Source organism: Tauraco erythrolophus, chromosome 5, assembly GCF_009769465.1.
Source record: "Tauraco erythrolophus isolate bTauEry1 chromosome 5, bTauEry1.pri, whole genome shotgun sequence".
In the NCBI taxonomy this organism is placed as follows: Eukaryota; Metazoa; Chordata; class Aves; order Musophagiformes; family Musophagidae; genus Tauraco; species Tauraco erythrolophus.
In genome coordinates, this window is record NC_141469.1 from 15,615,706 (window position 1) to 15,630,195 (window position 14,490).

A 14,490-nucleotide genomic window follows, 5' to 3' on the forward strand; every position below is an offset into this window, starting at 1 on the left:
GAACTTCTGCTGCCGTTGCTGCAGGACACTGAAATTTGCTATTTGTATACATGTATATACAAGAGCAGCTTTAGTGTTCATGGGGAAAAAAGAAGGGTCAAGAAAAGGATGAAGAAAATTAATTTTAAAATTTAAATTCACTTTAATTCTCTTTCTGAAGTAATCACACTTCTGTGCTCCCTTGCTCTAAGCAATCTGCTCCATTAATTGAATGCGTGTGTTTTCAAATTAACCCTTGGAATCACAGACTAGATGAGTTCAGGGTAATTTAAAGGTATGTTTTACGAGAGTCAGAGCTATAGATATCACCAAAGGAGATGCAATAAATTATTACAAATCAATCAGAACTTGGGCCAAGTAAGCCGAAATCCAAAGTATTTATTCCAGTGGCAGACCTCATCCTTAACGTCAGCTTAAGCCAGGTTGGCCATGTACACAGATTTTTAGTGTTCTGTAAAATGCTTTTGTAAACAGACCATCTCTGAGCAAGGGCCACTATCTTAGAAGAGCAAGAAGAGAAGAAATTTTCCACTAAAGAAAAAAATACTGAGAGGTAGGCTCATATTACCACATTACTAATGATAATGATGAAAATAATGCTGCATGGTACTAGAGCTATTTAGAAAGCATATCCTCAGTCAAAACAGCTTGCTGGTTTCCTTCAACAAAGCTGTTAGATTCCTTCAGACTCTGCCCGCTCTAGAGAATTTAGCTGTGCCATATCATCTGCTGCCAAGCACTTCCACTCCCTGTCCTCTGCAGAACTGAGGACACCAACTCTCCACAGTAGCCTTTTTCTACATTGAAAGGCTTACTTTTGGAAGGCTATGCCCGTGGAGCAATGCTGAGCACTGCTTGCCAAGTAAGGTGCCAGGATGCTGTGGCGTACAATTTCCTGTTTGTAGCAGCTCCTGATTGTTTCATTGCCCCGTAGAGTGGTCTGACCCTGACTGAAGTTTTATATGTTCTCAGCTGCAGTGTGCTTGCCTGCCTGTGTTTTCCAGTGCCCTCAGACTGTCCATTGAGATGTTACAGTGCTGTCCAAGCAACTTCCTCCTGAGCTTTTACCAGGATCACTCTGAACCTTAACGTTTGACACATGACTGAGACCACTGTTTCTTCTGAGTGGTGGCCTTCTAGCTTATCACATAGCATCCAAAGCAGTGGCTCCTTTTTCAGTCGTCTAAACCAATCTTGCTGCTGCAGCCCTTCTATTGCACCAGTGCTGACATTTGTCTGAGCTGTTCCGTTATGCTAATCCAGCAGAAAATAAATTCAATAGAAAACAGTTTTCTGCCACATAAGGAGTATCTCTCTTACCTTTCACATCTGTCACCACTACTTTTGTTTAGCTTGTGTCTACAATCCCCTTCTCTATTATTCCTGTGTGAAAATGTTATTTGCTTGCTGTAAGGTACAAGTTATATTGGTGGCTTTCCAGAGAGAATCACACAGAATTTCTTCACCTTGCCTAAGGACGATAAACTGAAGTTGACTTCTTTGTTTATGTCTGCGCATGCATACATGTTTGATTTCAGTTATGTATTTCTGGCTTGGTGTCCTTAAATCTCTTAGCACATTAATATTGCATCAATTTGCACTGCCAATTTGAAATGTCACCCCTTTCTAACCTAAAATGTGGTTTGGTACTATAAAGATATAAAAGAATGCAAAATTTTTATAAATTAAAAGTTAAACTGTTCAAAATTAGGGCAAAAGCTATTGCATTTTGATTTGGTTGAGTTTTTTAATATAAGCTCAGAACATAATTGAATAACAACTTGTATATTTTGCAAGCCGGGGGCAATAACATACGAATATCCCACTGACACCAGAAGATTTAGAACCATATTATATTCAAGACTGTTATACTTTAGGGATTTTAGTACTTTGTGTCATGCATGCTGCTGAAATAAAGACATGTTGCACCCATGCAATTTCATCACCTTGTCATTTAGACTGGACCATAACATAACCTGAGATGATGCAGGCAGGGGAAATACAACATACCACTCTTTTCACTAACTCGCATGCTACATGCTGAAAAATGTTGTTACTCCTGTTGAATAACCCTGTCATGCCCATTCCTACTAAGGCTTCACAGTTTAGTCTTTCGAAGTTGCTAATGATGTTGAAAATTATGAAGAATGACGAAAATACTGTATGAGCTAGAGTCTGACAGTCTCTCTGCCCTCTCACAATCTGTTCCCACTGTTGCTTTTTCTCACGCATTGTGTTGTAAGGCAATTAATATGAATTGAGTTTATTCATTTTTCTCATCCCAGAAGTATGAAGTTTTATGCATGTTTGCCAGACTTATTGTCTCATATACTTTAGTTCTGTTTACCCATGTTTGGAAATTTCAGAGAGCTCATCAGAGAAAAACAGATATATTTTTTCCATTGCACAATGGAACAGGCACAGCGTTAGACCAATATTATACTTGTCACAAAGAGAATATTATACCTGTGTCCCATTGTAATACCTTTGTTAGTTTAAAGACCCCAAGTCCCTCAGGGAGTGTCACAAATCCATGTAATGTCCCTTTCTGCTAGATTTTTGTATTTCTATCTCTGATTTAGTAGACAGATGTGAAAAAGCTTAGGAAGCCAGATAACTCCCTTGTAACTACACAGCTGCAGATGTTGAAGAGAGCAAGTTATTCTGGCTAAGGTCAGTATTAATTTATGCTCAAAACTTTCCTTCCAGACATGTCATTTTTTGATAGTATAATATATCTTACTGTTATTTTGGGCTGATCCCTCCCACATCGATCAAACTGCTTCCCCATCTGTGGCCTCTTCTAGCATAAAGTTGTAAAGCATTCAGATTCCAGTATTTGCTTTTCCTGGGCAAGGAGAATAGTTTTAATTCACAGACGAAAGCAACAGTAGGTTAAAAAGGCCTCAAGACAGCAGAATTTCAAGGCTTTATGATATCTTATATCTATGAGAGTTTGCAAAACTAATTTCTTCTCTACCTTCATCTTGTTATTTGTGTTCAGAAGGGCAACACAATCTGTGGGCCTTTTTAACACAAAGAAGTTCTAGTTTGCTTTTGTCACTGGCCAAATTTTGAATGTTCATGTCTTTTTTCCCCTCCCTTTGATCTGGCTAAAACTCTTTACCAAATTCCCACTCTGCTATGACCCCAGGTTTGGCAGAACCACAAGTTGAACTCTGTATAATATAAACAGATAGTACAAAATAAAGTGCTGCTTTATAATAGTCAATTGGCATTAGCTAGTGGTCATTCACTGTGGGGTAATGTGGTTGCCTAATGCTTTAAAATTTGAGGTGGGTTGGGTAACCATGCCGTTTAAAAGCTAATTTTAAACTATAAACTGACCTCATTTAGCTTGGACAACTGCCTTTCCCATAAAGAAGAACATTAGTTTTCATTTTTTTAAAGTGTATTTTAAAAGATTCCAGGTTAGCGAAGGTCATTCAGAAGTCTTAAAGCCTCTCCTAGCATCCCTCTGAATTTAGTAGGAGTCTTTCCACTTATTTCAAACATCAGTGGATGTTGAAGAAGAACAAGTAACTGGTCTTCAATGGGAAGGCTTCAAACATGGCATGGTACATTGCAGGCATATGCCTTTTTGCTGTCAACCAGTCAACAAAGTTATAGAGCTGCCCTAACTTGGCACTTTTAGTGGTTCTTACTAGTTTCAGCTGAGCACCATGCTAATGAATCTGAAGGGCTTCAGGTCAGCTTGGAGCATGAGTAGGAGCAAACTCTCATCTGCACAAAATATGTTGTTTAGGTATACCTACAAAAGATTGCCCCACATATATATTCTCCAATGACAAATGAATCTATCCCATTAGGACAGTATCCCAGCAAATGATCTTATTGACTCTGGGAATAGAGCAAGGGGAGTTCAAATATAAAGGAATTCATTCAGGTTTAGAAAAGAATTGCAAAAGACGTCATAAACTATTGAGGCAGGCTAAGAATGGTACCAACATTACAGTTCTCCCTGGTATTATTCCACAGAAATGAATTATGCCTTGAGAAAAATACATTTCTTGGGTGTTTATTTAGTCTTTATCTAAGTAAGGAGTGTTCGTTCAAGGCTAAACCCTAATTTCTAACTTTTACTGTGATACTGCTGGTTTAAAATCACAAAACAAGAGAAATTGGGAAGAATTTAGAAGTTCGTTCACTTCTGTTAGTACCCACGTTTTCCTCTGTTAATACTGTTGTAAGTATTCAAGCTGCTTCTGATGTCATATGAGCTGTGAGGTTAGATTTCTTCCTTTATCTAATAACCATTTGGGGCTACATCTCAATAAGGCAGAGTTGACTAAAGCAGACAGACTTAAAGAGAGCACCGTACATAATCTGCAACTCACTTCATCCAAGTGAGCCCAAAAAAACTGCATGACAGGGCCATACTGCCTTCTGACTGTATCTGGGCCTCCCCGCTGTCGTCAGGCAACTCTTCTGCTGGGATCAGGAGATGGGTAATTTGAAGCAACATCCTATGTAAGATCTTAAACCAGCAGAGATGTTGCAGATCATGAGGACAACAGCAACAGTAGCATCTCTTCCTCCACTTACCATTAAAAAATAATGATGCCTACTCAAAGAGGACTCCAGTTTGTGTGAGTTGAGGGTAGGCTTCTTACTCACAACCTTGAGTAAATACTATTGAAGAGCAAAGGGTTTTTACAGGCATGCCCCAGCCTCAGTATTTTACAGCTAGATATCTCAAGACCATTCCGTTATAGAAAAATCCCCCCTTTTTTTTTTTCTACACAAAAAAGCACACAAGAATAAGACAGGATAGTGCGGTTGCTTTTGCTGCACTACAAGGTCAACAGGCATGAGATAGCTCTGCTTAGTTTTTTCTCGCAAAAACTAGAAAGCTCTGCTGAAATGCAGTGGATATCAAGCATATCCTCATACTGAGATGGTTTCCGTTGCAGAGTTGACCCATAATCTGTTGTTTTGAGATTACGGGAGGTAAACATGGAACTGCATGTACCTGTCTGTGTAACACGTGTCCTAACTCTTCCCTCACATTTTACGGGTTCCTCACTGAAGAATGTCAGTATTGGCCTGTTATCATGACTTGTGTTACAACACACAGTACTGTGGTGTTCATGCCTGATTTTGGAAATAGCTGTTTTATCTTTGCTACTTACCAATTTTGCCTGCAGGTTTTCCCCATATACACAAAGGTTCAGTGTTTGCATAGAAGGCAGCGCAAGATTTTTTTTTCCTTATAACCACTTGCACTGGAAATTAAAATAAAAAGTCATAGAAAAAATGTGTGGTTCAGGAGAAAAAAAAAAATAAATAAAAGCTTGCTTTTGCAAAGTTAAATTCCAGGGGCAAAATACAAGTAGACTATTATCTTCTATAATTCAGGGAGTTCGGTTATTTTGGTTTGTGTTATCAGTACACAAAACCAAGGTATCTACTTTCTTTGAAAGAAAAATTTCACCCCTGAGAAAGCTCTATATTATTTTGAAAAAAGATACTGTAGCTCTAAAATTGAGATATGGAGCAGGTCCAGAGGAGGCCACAAAGATGATCCAAGGGCTGGAGCACCTCTCCTATGGAGACAGGCTAAGAAAGTTAGTGTTGTTCAGCCTGGAGAAGAGAAGGCTCCAGGGAGACCTTATAGCAGCCTTCCAGTACCTAAAGGGACCTACAGGAAAGCTGGAGAGGGACTTTTTACAAGGGCGTGTGGTGATAGGACAAGGGGCAATGGCTTTAAACTGAGAGAGGGGAGATTTAGATTAGATATAAGGAAGAAATTCTTCACTCTGAGGGTGGTGAAGTGCTGGAACAGGTTGTCCAGAGAAGTTGTAGGTGCGCCATCCCTGGAAGTGTTCAAGGCCAGGCTGGATGAGGCTTTGAGCAACCTGGTGTAGTGGAGGGTGTCCCTGCCCATGGCAGGGGGGTTGGAACTAGATTATCTTTGAGGTCCCTTCCAACCCAAACCATTCCATGATTCTATGATATTCAGCAATTCTGAAGGATCTGACCTCTGTAAAAGTCACTGGAACAATTCTCATTGATTCCCACTGAATTAGAGTCAAGTCTTAAGAAACACCAACTTTATTTGGCTTAACTTTAAAATATTTCCTTGACAGAAAGCTGTCACGTGGCATTAAGCAAATAGTAAATAGAAGTTGCTAAAGTAAAAAAGGGCTTGAATGACAATTGTGCCCTTGATCTCCCAGCCTTCTAGTCCAAGGACCTGTCCAAAGCGTGCCATGGTTCCCTCTCAGCTAACACGCCTGTGTTGCTCTCCCCGTAGTGAAAGACAAAGTGGGAGACTGATGAATGCCTATGTCTCACTCTGATAGGAGACTGAAACGTAGCTGGGATGCGCATCCAGGAGTTTGGGAGTATTTTGGGTGCTCAAGTTAAGGTATAGCTACTCTCATCTTTGGATACAATAAACTAGCAAGTTAGCTGTGTGGGTTTAGTATGGTTGTAGCCTTTTGCGTTTTCTGGACTTTCTTGTCTAAACTAGTATTTTTGCTATTAGATATACTTTTAAGACACTCCCTAGGTCCTCCTCAGCTTTATTAGTGTGTCTCTGCTACATCTGCCAGCGGTTATATTCTATTCTTAGAGGTGTCACGTTGTCAATATACACTGCCCCTTCAAATCACTCTTATTTATTGCCTGCAGCATACATGTAATACCCACCTCTAGTAATTTGCAGATGATATCTCGGAAGTGCTGCCAAAATGCCAGGAAGGCTTCAGGATGGTCCCCTTTAACTTGTTGGCTACAGCGTTTAATGGCAGACCCATTTCATAAATGCTTGCCACGTTTTTTTCAGCCGTGCACCTGCTTTGGAAAGAAATCTGAAGTGGAGGCTGATGTGGCCTTCACAAGATAGAGCATGCCAACCCCAGGCGCCGCATCTCACTAGTCAAGCCAAGAGTCAGCAGCAGAAATTCCAGTTACCGTGTTTTGTAGATGCCAGATCTTAAGCTTCAGCTCTCTACCACTAAACTGCAGTGTGGCATGGATCTCGTGCCAGAATTAAGGTTGCCTGTTCGTAGTAGAGACATGTCTTTCATGTTTGAAATTATGTCTAAGGAAGAACTGGAGATAAGACAGATATTGGCTAAGGGAGAGAGGAGAAGGGAATTTCTACATTTATTAGTCATGTTATTGAAGAAAGAGGAGAGATTTTATCACGTCTGTCTTGCTGAAAGCAAGGCTCTGGGTTCACAAGATCTGCTGGTAACAGTGTGTAACCGAGTTTACTTTCCTACGTGTTAATGCCAGGAGGATAACATCGCTTTCCTTGAAACAAAGAGGAAGAAAGTTCTGTCACCAAGGTGTTTGCTGCACGTATGCCTCTGTATGCGTGACCAATAGGTGAGAATTAATCTGGCTTTTGTTTTAAGCATTAATAAAGTGTGAGTGGTGGGGAGAAAACAGCACTGATCTAAACAGGTACGGGAGGAAAGCTATGCATTGCACGCTCCGCTGGCCCAGCCCCATGAAAGGGATGGAGTCCTCCTAACTACCCACTGCGTGGTAAATATGTACCTGGTGATTAAAGTACGTATCAAGAATGAAATAAAGACTAATGATGTGAAGAAAACCACAGCATTCCTACTTATGGCAAGCCCTTTAATGGAAAAAAAAATTACTTCTTAACCTGTGGGTTTTGTTGTTTTACTGGTGAGAGGAGCACGGTCCCTTTAAAAGCCTTGGCCTCCTTTTCTAAATGTTGTTGCTGAGCTGTGCCCCACCCCTGCATAAGCAACACCTGCATACCTGCAGGGTACTTTCTTCTTGATAGCTTGTGTACCTTGAAAATATATGTTGGTTGAGTGGCCTAAATTCGTGATGTTTAGCCACTCATTTCATTAATGTAAGGACGTTCATCTAACATTTGCCAGATCCACAGTGATGTGATAACTTACAGTGCGTCTAACATCCTTTTTGCAGCATTTGTGTTCTTGGTAGCCAAGGGGCTGATGAGATTTAAAAGGACAAAAAGACACACCCCTGCAAGACACCGGCACACTGAAATGGCAAATCCTTGCAAGAAGAACACAAAATGATTCCAGATAGTGTGGCGCTGTGGGAGCTGTATGCAGCAGTCTTCTCAGCAAACTGATAGTGTTTCAGAGCGGTTTCTCAGTGTTGACTGACTGCTTGTGACACGTGTTAAGCTGAACTGGAGGTCTATGCAATTGCTCTGGATACAGATGTGTATAACATGTCCAGGAATCCTCAAAGTATAGATCCTTTGGGGTCTGAGGAAGCCTGGTGGATTTTAAGGAGGAGCGAAGCATTTGAGAGTGATACCACATTCAAGGCTTCCAGAAATCTTTCTGCACCAAGCTGTTTGTATGTGTATTGCTCTAAGAAGAAATTGTTTACTTGCAGAAAAAAAATGCAGAGGATAATGTTCTTTGCCTCTTGACGTCCATGCTGTTGAAGTTCTACAAGGGACCAGACTGCTGCTCCCAGGAGCAGTGGGTTTACTAATAGGCTTAAGGCTACTTTCAGCCATAGCTGTTTCTCATCAGTAGTGTTGAAGGGGTGTGAGCAGAGTGTTACTGCTGCGCACTGATGGTTATCTGTTTCTGGTAAGACCCACCAGAGTAGAGTGGCCATCCCCCAACAGGCATTTTGGGTCCTCCAGCACACTCAACACACAGGCAGTGTATTGCTACATTCAAGTCACTTTTTTCTGGTTCAGCGGAGGAATAAGGAACTCAAAGCCATTGCGTTTTCAGGTTTTTACACATTAAAAATGTAAATGGGGTAAATAAGATACTCCTTTGAAACTGTTAATGAGATCTTCATTATATGGCAAGGAGGGAGAGAGAGAACAAAATGTTAGGAGTAAGATCAGGGAGATAAATACACGGAGGAGAAAAATAATTATGGAGTATAGGCACAATGTAAGCTGCAGAAAGAGGCAGAGGAGAAACAAATGTGAGGCCTACTGGGTTAGGATAGCAGGAGGCAGGGAGATGGTTGTCAGAGAAAAAATGAAGGCATGGGCATGCCCACCAAAAGGAGCTGCACAAGTATCAGCAGGGAAGGGGCTGCTCTTCCCATGCTTTACAGGATCAAAGAACAAGTGCAGTATTTTGGTGTATGTTTGTACAGTGTGTATCACAATGCAATTCCAGTCCTGATTACTATTAAAAGATAGTGTAGACACAATCAAGAATCATCACATACAGGCCCTAGTAGGAAAGACGAGACAAGGGCTTGGCAAACCACTGGTGGACCTAGTCTGTAACTCCTTATTTTGTTCCCAGTTATTCATCACGGAGCTAATTAGTGGCGTATTGTAGAACTGACGTCGTTAAGACTTAGACCTCTTTGCATCTTCTCCAGCTAATTTTAAAACCAACTGGAGTGTTTTGGTACATTCCCTTTTGTAGATAATGCCCCCTTGCCCTTTATTTTGTCATTTGCACGTTGTCACTGCCGTTAGTAGGGCTTCCTTTCAATGCAGCACAAGGGCTGGAGATTTCCCAGTGTAGACACGCTGCTGTTCTTTTTTCAGGACTATAGTCCTTGCCCGGAGTAGGTGGGAACAGTGCACAGATTCTGCCCCACACTCTTCACATCAGAAGGACCTGACTTGTGTGTAGACTGAGAACTGAGCTGCACTAGAGAAAACTTCAAGGATGACAGACAGCTCTGAAAAATCAAATCAGCTTTACAGAGAAACATACAGCATTTAGCTGTCTCAGCACTGATAACGAGCATTTATAATCACTAGATCATGACAACTGCACCATGCAGGGATAATTGTCTGTTATAAATGGTGCTATAGTAAGGAGGAGACCAGTGATCTGTCTTTAACATGATTATACACCACAAATCAACGATGAGGCAGGCATTGCCTCTCTGATTCACTTGCGTCAAAGATGAATGACCATAAGGCAAAGGAAAACAAAACTCAAAACAAAGCACATAGTATGTGGATGCTTTTCAGCCTAAAAAAAATCTAGAAATTAATTCTTTTGTAGGCTGATAGACTGATACATCTGAGCAATACAATCATAGAGAGAATGCAAGGTTTATAAATTCATTTTGGCCTTAGCATTCACTCTACAGCATCCTGTACCACAGAGCATGCAGGAGGTGGTATACTGTGAGCGAGATAGGAGAGCAGAGTCCTGACCACTTGCAATTACCAGAATCCTCACAAGCACGTTCCTCTTGAGCCAGTGGTGTCATTTCAGTGTCCTGGTTAAATTTCAGTTTGACCTGACTACTTAATTTCCCACGAAGCCTCGTTGTCTTTGTCTTTAATTATTCGAAGATAAAAATTTGCATTTTTTTTTTGACCACAACAGTTACACATAAAATTCTACATGGACACTGTATTTTGCAGGCAAAGAAAAAGATACAGGATTTGAACTAAGGAGCTTAAAATCAACGTAAGGATTAAACCACGTTAAAACAGTGTCTGGGGAAATGAGTTGAGGCAAAGTAAGTGGGAGTGTGAATGGATGGGAAATGTGAATGTAAAGGAAAAGGAACGTATCTGGAAAGCGATAGATTATATAATTTGCTTTATTTTGCATATGTCTTGCGAGAAAGTTCTCATGATATTTGCAGTCTTAAAGGAATTTAAATTTCTTGCTTTTGGTGCCCTAGTATTGAAAAGCTTTAAAACGGGATTTTGCAGAAGAGGGCTAGCAGGTTACACCAGGCTCACAGAAACCAAACAAGCTCCCTTTCTCCATTTATGTTGCCTCTGAAAATGCCATGTCCACAAGCAAAGGCAAGAATGATTTATTTAATTAATCACAAGGCATGACTGTAATTGTATTTCTCATCTGAAAAATGAGAAATATGGTCCCGGCAGTACACTGCTTCTTCTACATAACAGACCAGGGACCTGTTTTGGGTATCTCAGATGTCTGGGAATCTAGGCTAAAACTGGGATAGTGCCTTAGCAGTTTTGTCAGCTGAATCCTCAATCTGAATCCTAAACTGTTTCTCACAGTATCTGTGTTTTCCCTAGAGTGTATCTCATCTGAACACTGGCCAAGCTTGACCTGTTTTGTTCGAGGTTTGATGAGATCACAGTGCAAGCCTGTCTAACTGCAGGCCATAAATTGTTGTACTGCTCCATCTGGTCACTCTCTGACAAGCATAGCATATGCTTTGCTTAACCGGGGTGATATAGCCTATCAGTGCTGTCCTCTAGGTGCTGAAGGCCTTAGGTCCATGAGCAGCTCCAAGCTGTAGGGTTCGCGTACTGTGCGACTGAACTTTGCAGAAGCTGGACCAACCATGCATTGACTGTAAGGCCACTTTCAGACTCAGTTTTCTGGGGGCCTTCTGAGCTGGTGTCCATACAGAACGTTTCATCCTTGTCTGTAAAGGACTTTTAGACGTCCAGATAAAATGCTTTATACCAAAAACTGTTTTATACTTAATTGTCTGAAGCAGCAAATGGGTGCCTTAATTTTGCATTTTTTTTTTCCTACCTCATTTTAAAGAGCCATTGACTGTGCTATTTAGAAAGCTGTTTTCCTAAGTGTTGGTAAGCCATGTAGTCCTTTCCCTTCTCTCTGACACCTCCGACAATAGCAGAATCTCTGGATATGCATAGCATCTTTTGATTCTTTAAACTATATTATTAGTGGACTGAGATCATCACTTGTAATTCAGGTTGCCCAGTAATTCCTACATTGACACTATATTGATTTTATGTGTTTAGAACTTATTCAAACATTAATTGTCCTCAATGTGTGCTTCAGGCAGAATATGTGTAGAAAATGTCAGTCAAACAGTTCGAGTATTTCTGAAAACAGGATAAAGAATAGCTAACTGATTTGCCAGGACTGAAAATACTAGAGGGCTTTTTTTGAGAGGCTCTGCACTCAGAAAGAGAGATGAAATTTGGCAGGGAAAGAAAAAATTAATTTTGTGTCAAGAGATGAGCTATGAGCTGTAAGCCAGCCTCAGTTAGGTCTCAGTTTTACAACTAAATATTGCAAAAACAGTTTTCATAATGGCTAGCTGCAGCATGAACTTGGGGAGAAAACAAAATCACTCTCCGTTGTTTGACCACTATTTGTTCTCTTCACTGAATGACACAGGGCTCTTTGGGAAGGAACATATATGAGTACGCAATTAAAGACAGGTACCAGGATGCACCCAAACCGAATACTTAATTAAGATCATACCAGCAATGCTAATTTTGATTGGTTGCAACTTTTAAATGTTTAACTTTTTTTTTTTTCAATTTTTACTTACAATGAGGATTTGCAGATGCGAGTTGTGCAACAGTATATTAAGTATAGAGGGGGTTGCTTTTAAAGCTGCTCAAACTTCTTGGTCAAAAATTTGGCTATTTTTGGTCATGCAAGAAAATAGCGGAATATAAAATTGGTCAAAATACTCCTGTCCTGTGGACAAGCTTTGTGTGACTGCCAGGATGTTTGAAACCTACAAGGTAATTTCCTCCTGAAAGTGCAAACAGAAACTAATACAATACATGTACATTTATTGTTAGGGCTATCTGTTACTGAGAACTCACTAAGAACCCATTGCCTTGGGATGACTAATTAAACACTGATTTACTTACTCTCCAGAGTTCAGTTTCTTCCACACCTTTGGCAAAGTAAAACTCTGGAATTGGAGAGAAAGAAAAAAACCCATGGGGATGCAGGCATACCTGGTGCCCAGGTTATCAGCTTCTTTAAGTCAGCTGAGCACAATTCTGCCTTTTGAAGAGTCAATTGATAATTTTTGTTGGGATCCTTGCAATTCTTTGGCCTCTACTCGTTCATGAACAGCAGAAGAGCAACAGTTTTTTTTGCTTTTTACCATATAATGCAGTGCCCAACAGCTGCCTTTTCTAATAGGCAGTGATCACACCAGCTCACTTAATTCCTCAGTCCTATCATGCTTTCTCCTAGCCTTCTGCTCTTCACCAGGAGCCCCTCTCCTAATGCTTAATGTAGTTCTTCTAAAACCATGTTTGCAGTTGTGCTCAAAATAAAAGTATTTTTCCTTGCTTGAAAAAAGGCTCACTAAGTCTACCACAGTTTCATAACTGCTCTAAACTGGCTGAAGCCAACAACACTATCAAAAAGATAAGTTTCACCCTTTCTCCCACCTCAGTCCTGCCCCCGCACATGATCAGCACAAGAACTTGGACAACCACACCATGAACCACATCAGGGAACCAATCCAAATTAAAAATGAGCTTGGCCCCTGAAACATATGTTTTCCCCAGCCAGATCAGTTCCCTAGGCCTGTTCAGTTCACAGCTGCACCAACAACTGTGCCAGCACGAAGCAGGTGAGTGACATGGGGTTAGGGATGAGCAGCCAGTGTGGAGGAGGAAGGGCGGGACTGCTTTACTGCTGCCTTACGCAGCCAAGAGTGACACTGAACTCGTGCAACATGACTTAGACTTGCATGAGTTCAGAAAAATTGAAAAGAGGTTTCTAAATTACTCAAGATAAGTACCATTTATATGGGGAATCAAAATAAGACAGTGCCTTTTTCTTTCATGTTTTTAATCATCATATAAAATGGGCTGAGTATTTCGTCACAAAACATCATCAAAATGTGGAAGTAAAGGGATGCATTTAGATGCAATATGTGTGATTTTGTTAGTCTTCCAACGGTGTAATACAGTTGTCTCCTTTTTGAGTATAGAGAAGGAATAGAGCCCTGTATCCAGACAGTTACCACAGTTTGCCCAGCCTTCATCCATTGCTGCAATCCAGTTCTCCCCTAAGGTCTCTTCAGCCCGTGGAGGCCAGTGCACCTGCATGACCGTGGCTCTCTGTAGCCCCACGTACCGAGCTGTGACACACGGCCCCTCGCACGGCACCAGTGAGTAGTGCGCTGGTTGTACAGGCAGTGCAACCGAGTCACCAAGTAGTAAGAGCTCAGGATTGCCAAACCACCTTTGATTTCTTTTCTCGTAGAGTTATTAGCTTTAATTTTGTATCTGCCACCTGTTTGAATATATTTTAATATATCATTCTCTGGTGGTTTTTGCAACAAGATGTAACTGGGACAAGGACTGTAAGAACTTGAAAACAGTAATTAAAATGGGAGATAAGATTAATCTTAGCTGTGTCTTCCAAGAAACTAGTAATAGAGCTAGGTTATTCTAGTTATGTAAATCTTTTTAAGCTGTGTGACTGAAGGGAAATTTAATTTTAAAAGAACCTATAATGTTTGGTTACATAAATTCCCTTATCTCTTCCTGAGGTGATAGCCAGGAGAAAGTGAAACTACCTTCAAAAGTGTCTACATGGACGCAGGCAAGATCCAAAGGGCGAATTTCATTCTCTAGAAAGAACAATACTGGTGCAGGACAGTGGGCAGGAATACTGTGCTTTGCGCCAGCGCGTGATCAGCCGTCGGAACAGAGTGCAACCTCCCTTCTTTACCAGCAATGTAATATTGCTGGAGCAAAGTCCTTATGTCAGAGTCTATAGAAAAAACAACCAATAAAGGAGATAAGGGAGTGCCCTGCTCAGTACTTTG